Below are 6,641 nucleotides of genomic sequence, written 5' to 3'. Positions count from 1 at the left end.
AGGAACAGGGTGTCAGGAATTTTCTGCACTCGCTCTAAATTCCTTCTTGGTGTCGTTAATTCCGAGAGGATTATGTGACAGACTGAGATGAGTCCAATCGAAAACAGCTCCTTTCAATACCTGTGGCCCAAAGCCCACCAAACGTGCAGCCGGCGCTCAGCCGCTTTTGTTTCCTTCCCCTACAAAACTCCTCCGCCCTATAAAACTCCCCAAGCTCCAGGGAACGCCGGGCTGGGCTGTTGTCCCTGTCGCAGCAGCCTGAAAAAAGTACACATTCCCTCGCCCTGCGAGTCTCGGAGAAGTTCTGCAAGTTGGACAATGGACTTCTAAATAATTCGCGGGTTAAAAGGGGGGAAAAGTTACAAAGTAGCGCTTGAAACCAAACACTAATGGAAGTAAAGCAAAACTTGGATCTTTAGAACTTTAGCCTTAATGCTTTTAGAAGGAAACCAGGAAGGGTGAGCACTCGATTTTTAAAAAAGTGGACGAACTGCCCCGCCACCGATATCACGGGCCCCCCAGTGAGTCGCTCCACATGATACTTGGTCCCTGGCGCGAAATCACCTCAGCTCCCCACGCCCAGAGTGGTTAAACTCTCGCTGCGGGCGACTTCCGCTTCCTGGCCTAAATCTGACACGCACTACTCCCACCCCCCCGTCCCCCCGTGGCAACCACCCAGGGTCGGTGACAGTCGAGGAGCCCGGAGGAGCCCGGCGATGCCCTCAGCCGACGCGGGGACCGAGGCGCCGGCAGGTGGGCACGTCGCGGCGCCCCGGGCCCCGCCGCCGCGCGCCACCCGCGCCCGTCAGGGGCCGTTGCGCTCGCTCTCGAAGGGGAGCCGGGGCGGAGGCCGGGGCGGGGGCGGGCCCGTTGGGGGGCCTGCTGCTCGGAGGAGTCTTCCCAGCGGGGACGGGGCGGCGGGGGCGGGGGGCCTGGCGGCGCGTGAGGACGCCGCGGCGCCCCGGGGGATGCGGCCCGAGGGCGGGGCCCCTGAGCGCGGGGAAAGGCGAGCGGCCGGCCTGCGCCTGGGCGGCCGCTGTGCACAAGGCGGCGCGGGCGGGAGAGGTGCCGGCGGCACAGCCCGCGCTCCCGCCGGGTCGGCTCCCGGGCGGTCCCGCAGGGCCGGATGGGGCCGGGGACTGGCGGCTCCGCGGCCGCAATGACCACCCTTCCAAGATGGCGACTCCCGTAGAGACACTCCCGAGGGGACAGCCATGTTAGTTGCCTGACCGAGTCACTAAAGAACATTTGAAAGCCCGCCTCTCCACCTCCACGCACACGCGCTAACACAGCGCGAGGGCACCCTGTGGGGTGGCGGGCGGCCGGCCGCTCCCGAGCCGACACTGAGCATGTGCGCGCTGAAGTCCAGACACGGAAGAGTCCCTCAGAGGTAGTTTCCACACTTAGGGTTCCGGGACTGGCTTTAACAGAGGCGGGCACAGTTGGGCCAGCAAAGCACTGACATGATGATGGGGGTGTGGTGGATTTCGCACTCAGTGATGCTACTCTGTAGGGTGAGTGATGAGGCTTCTCTGAGGTCACTAAGTAGGAGGGGCGTGGAGTGAGTGACAGGAGTTTGGGGTGAGGGATGGGTCAGTGGGGAAAATAAAATGGGTAGTCCGTGGGATGAGTGATGAGGGTGCTGGGGGGTCTTTCGGGTGAGCGATGAGGAGTCTGTGGGGGAGACGGGTGAGGATTCTCAGAGGTCACTGATGGGGTCTGCCGAGTAAGTGATTGGAGCTGTGGGATAAGTGATGGAGGTCTGTCGGGTGAATCGTAGGGGGTTGGTGAGGTTAGTGATAGGGGGCTGTAAGATGAATGATTGGAGTTCAGTGGGTCGGTGGTGAGGGTGTTTGGGGAGTAACGGGTGGTCTGTGGAGTGAATGGTGGAGAGTTTATGGGGTACTGAAGAATCAATGAATGAATGATTCATTGTAGCTCACTTCGGACCGTGGGGTGACTGTTGCATGGTCTGTGAGGTGCATGATGGGGTTTATTGAGTGGATGGTCAAGGTTTCTATGGTGTCAGTCATGCATTTATTTGGGACTGGTTGATGGAGGGGCCAGTGGAATCAGATACACTGCCTCACGGAGTCAGTGATGGGTGGTCTTAAACCGAGATGGGATTGTTTCAAAACCCTACCTTGACTTTGTTGGGCCTCCTGTATTTTTGTTTTCTGCGTCATTAATTTCTCCCCTTGATTTCATTATTTCTCTTCTTTGGGTTTTTTCTTTTATTCTTATTTTTAAATTCCTAAGTTGAACGCTTATCTCATTAATATTCAATCACTTTTCTTTTATAATATAAGCCTTAAGTTCATGAATTTTCCTCTAAGAACACTTTAGCTCCATGTAACAGATTTTGATATGTAACATTTTCACTATAGTTTACTTCACATGTTTTCTAATTTCTGTTGTGGTTTTCTCTCTCACCCCATAGTTGTTTAGATATGAGATTCTAATTTTCCAAAAAGTCGAAGGGGCGCCTGGGTGGCTCAGTCGTTAAGTGTCTGCCTTCGGCTCAGGTCATGATCCCAGGGTCCTGGGATAGAGACCCGCATTGGGCTCCCCGCTCAGCAGGAAGCCCGCTTCTCCCTTTCCCACTCCCCCTGCTTGTGTTCCCTCTCTTGCCATCTCTCTCTCTGTCAAATGAATAAATAAAAAATCTTTTTTAAAAAGTTGAAAAAAATTTTTTAAGATTTCATTCATTTATTTGAGAGAGAGAGGGAGAGAGCACAAGCAGAGGGAGGGGCAGGCAGAGGGAGAGGGAGAAGCAGGCTTCCCCGCTGAGCCGGAGCCCGATGCCGGGCTCGATCCCAGGACCCTGGGATCAAGACCTGAGCCGAAGGCAGACACTTAACCAACAGCCACCCAGGCGCCCCAAACGTTGAAATTTTTGTTATTGATTTCTAAACTACACTCAGAGACTGTCATCCTAGTGATTATTAGGTGCAGAAATGGATGTTCCTTAAAGTGGATGGAATATATTGAATTTTGGTTAAATTATTTTCCAAAACTTTTGTAAAATTGGTACTCCCACCTGGTGCCTGGGTGGCTCAGTTGGTTTAACACCGGACTTGGGCTGGGGTCTTGATCATGGGGTCACATTCCCCACTCGGGCTCCACACTGCGGGGGGGAATCTGCTTCTCCCTCTCCCTCTGTCTCTTCCCCCCACACCCCCACCCAGCTCGTTCTCGTGCTCTGTCGAATAAATAAAATATTTAAAAATAGAAAAAATAAAAAATAAAAATAAAAGGGCTCACTCTAACATCCTGTCCCACACTGAATATTGCTGCTTTTTTTTTAATTTTCCCCATTCCGGGGGCCAAACAGAATGGTATCTGTTTTTACTTTGGTAAAGTAAATGGTATCTAGTATCTTGTTTTACTCTGATATGCATTTTTCCGGCAACTAGTGGTTGAGTATCTTTGCATATGTTTTTTAAAGTTTTCATATCCTTTGCTCTTTTTTTCCTTTGGGTGGTTTGTCTTTCTAATTTGTGAATATTAACCTTCTGTCATTTATTGTGATTTTTTCCCCTTTTATCTTTTATATCTTGATTTTTGAAAGATGTTTTCACATATAATTAGAAAAAGTAATTATCTGATTAGAGATATCTGGTCTACGGCCATCCCACCCTGAGCGCACCCGATCTCATCTGATTAGAGATATCTGTCTTTGGTTCTGAGTCTTGTCTTGCTTAGTGAGTTCTCCCCACTTCATGCTTAAACAAATATATGCCTTAAGTTTAACATTTTTATTGTTTTAATTTTTATTTATTTTTTTTAAAGATTTTATTCATTTATTTGACAGAGAGAGACACAGCGGGAGAGGGAACACAAGCAGGGGGAGTAGTGGGAGAGGGAGAAGCAGGCTTCCTGTGGAGCAGGGAGCCCGATGCGGGGCTCGATCCCAGGACCCTGGGATCATGACCTGAACCGAAGGCAGACGCTTAATGACTGAGCCACCCAGGCGCCCCTGTTTTAATTTTTAAAATTAAATTTCAATCCAACTGGAATTTACTCTGATGTGTGGTGTGAGATGAGATCGAAGTTTGTATTTTCCGTTTGGATAGAAAATTTGCTGGTACCAATCATTAAATGAAAACACTTTTCTAACTCAACTACATGCCACTATTGTCGCATAAATTTCCAAATGTATTGCTCTATTTCTGAGCTCTATTTTTCCTTCTGATATATGTATCTACTCCCTTTCAAAAAAGTATGTTGACTTTTAGAAATACTTTTAATAACAAACAGTGCTAGCCCCTTCACTGTTCTTTTTCTTTCTTTTTTGGTTGTTTTCTTTAATATTCTTTAGCATTTATTCTTCCATGTGAATGTTAAAACCATCTTATTTTATTTCAAAACAACCATTAAAACTTATGTATTTTATAGTTTTCTTCTTTTTTAAAAGATTTATTTATTTGAGAGAGCGTGCATGAGAGCGGGGGAGGGGCAGAGGGAGAGAATCTCAAGCAGACTCCCCACTGAGCTCAGAGCCTGACTCAGGGCTTGATCTCACCACCCATGAGATCATGACCTGAGCCAAAACCAAGAGTCAGAGGCTCAACTGACTGAGCCACCCAGGCGCCCTTATAGTTTTCTTCCTATAGACCCAGCACCTTTTTATAAAAAAAAAAAAAATTGCATTCTTAAATATTTTACATTTGTTTTTGTCACCATGGTGAAAGGCATACTTTTTCTATTTCCAAAGGAAAAAAAATCTGTCAACTTTTATTTTCTTTTTTGTATTGTATTTCTTATCCAATGCAATGATCAGATTCTCTTGTGAATTCTAGTTGCTTTTTAAAGTCTCTTAGTTTTCTTAGATAGAATGTCATATTGCATCCAGTTAACAGTGATACTCTCTCTTCCTTCCAAATATTTATTCTGATTACCTCGTCTTCTCTTGCATTAGCTAGCACTTTTGGAACAATGTTGAATGATACTTGATAGAGGGTATCCCTATTTTGTTGCTAATTTGAAAGTGAAATGTGTTCATTCATTCATTTATTCGACAAACATTTAGTGAGTACCTTCCCCTTGCCAAAAGACTGGGTTTGAAATCCTACATGACCACTTACTAGCTACATGATCTTTTTTTTTTCTAACAGATTTATTGATATAATTCATCTACCATAAACTTATGGTAAACTACCGATTCAAAGCTTACAATTCAGTAGTTTTTAGTATATTCATGGAGTTGTGTAACCACCACCACAATCTAATTTTAGAACATTCTATAACCTCAGAAAGAAACATGGTACCCATGCCTCATTCCCATTCTGTATCCCCCTGCTGCAGGCAACCATTTACTGTCTCTGTAGATTTAACAATTCCAGGTTTTTCATATAAATGGAATCATACAATATGTGGTCTTTTGTGACTCTCTTCTCTCACTTACCGTAATGTTTTCAAGATTCATCCATGCATGCTATGGCATGTATCAGTACTTCATTCCTTTTTTATTACTGACTAATATTCTTCTGTAAGGATATACCACATTTTGTTTTTCCATTCATCAGTTGAGGGACATTTGGGTTTTTTCCACTTTTAACTACTATGAATAATGCTGCAATGAACATTTGTGTCCACGTTTTTGTGTGGACATCTATTTTCATTTCTCTTGGGAGTGGAATTGCTAGATCATATGGCACCTCTATGTTTAACACTTTGAAGAACTGCCAAACAGTTTTTCGAAATGGCTGTGCCATTTTACATCCCACCAGGAATGTATGTAGGTTCCAATTAGTCACATCCCCGCCAACACTTGTTACTGTCTTTTTTTAGCCTAGCCATCCCAGTGGGTGGGAAGTGGTATCTCATTGTGGTTTTGATTTCGATTTCTCTAATGACTAGTGATATTAAATATCTTTTCATGTATGCAGTGGACTGAATGTTTAGGTTTCCCCCAAATTCATATGTTGAAATCCTAATTCCCAATGTGATAGTATTAGGAGGTGAGGTCTCTGGGAGTTGATGAGGTCATGAAGGTGGAGCCCTCATGAATGGGATTAGTACCCTTATAAAAGAAACCCCAGAGAGTCCTTTTCCCCTTTTTGCCATGCAACAAGAAGATGGCCATCTATGAACCAAGAAGCAGGTTCTCCCCAGACCCCAAATCTGCTGGTGCTTTGATCTTGGACTTCTCAGCCGCCAGCACCGTGAGAAAGAAAGGTTTTTTGTTTAAGCCACCCAGTCTGTGGTAGTTCGTTATAGCAGCCCGAACTCACTGACGATGTGCTCATTGGCTGTTTGCCTATCTTCTTTGGGGGGATATCAGTTTAAGTCCTGTGCCTATTATTAATTGAGTGATTTGATTTTTTATTATTGAGTTGTAAGTATTCTTGATATGTTCTGGATACCAGTCCCTTGTCAGATATGTGATTTGCATTTATTTTCTCCCATTTTATGGGTATCTTTTCACTTTCTTGGTGGTTGACTTTGTAGCACAAAGGTTGTAATTTTGATAAAGTCCAATTTATCTATTTTTTTCTTTTGTTTCTTGTGCTTTTGATGTCTTAGGCTTTTCTTTCCCCACAGAATTATATTGACACGCTTATCTAAAATCAGTTGACTGTAGGAGCCCTAGCTGGCTCAGTCAGTTAAACGTCTGATTCTTGATTTCGGCTTAGGTC

The 6,641-nt window shown here is 45.5% G+C and overlaps 1 protein-coding gene across 1 annotated transcript in view; it reads left to right on the top strand.

The window, feature by feature from the left end:
- Window positions 1-617: 617 nt before the first annotated feature.
- The window catches only part of ZNF41 (zinc finger protein 41), a 41,195-nt gene continuing 35,171 nt past the window's right edge, over window positions 618-6,641 (top strand). The window contains exon 1 of the mRNA XM_035003820.1: window positions 618-753. The gene's annotated coding sequence lies outside the window, so the exon portion shown is untranslated. The remainder of the gene's footprint in view (window positions 754-6,641) is intronic.

Source organism: Mirounga leonina, unplaced genomic scaffold, assembly GCF_011800145.1.
Source record: "Mirounga leonina isolate KUSES-001 unplaced genomic scaffold, KU_Mleo_1.0 Mir_101609, whole genome shotgun sequence".
In the NCBI taxonomy this organism is placed as follows: domain Eukaryota; kingdom Metazoa; phylum Chordata; class Mammalia; order Carnivora; family Phocidae; genus Mirounga; species Mirounga leonina.
Note: the sequence above shows the minus strand (reverse complement) of the source record. Positions and strands in the feature narration are given on the sequence as shown.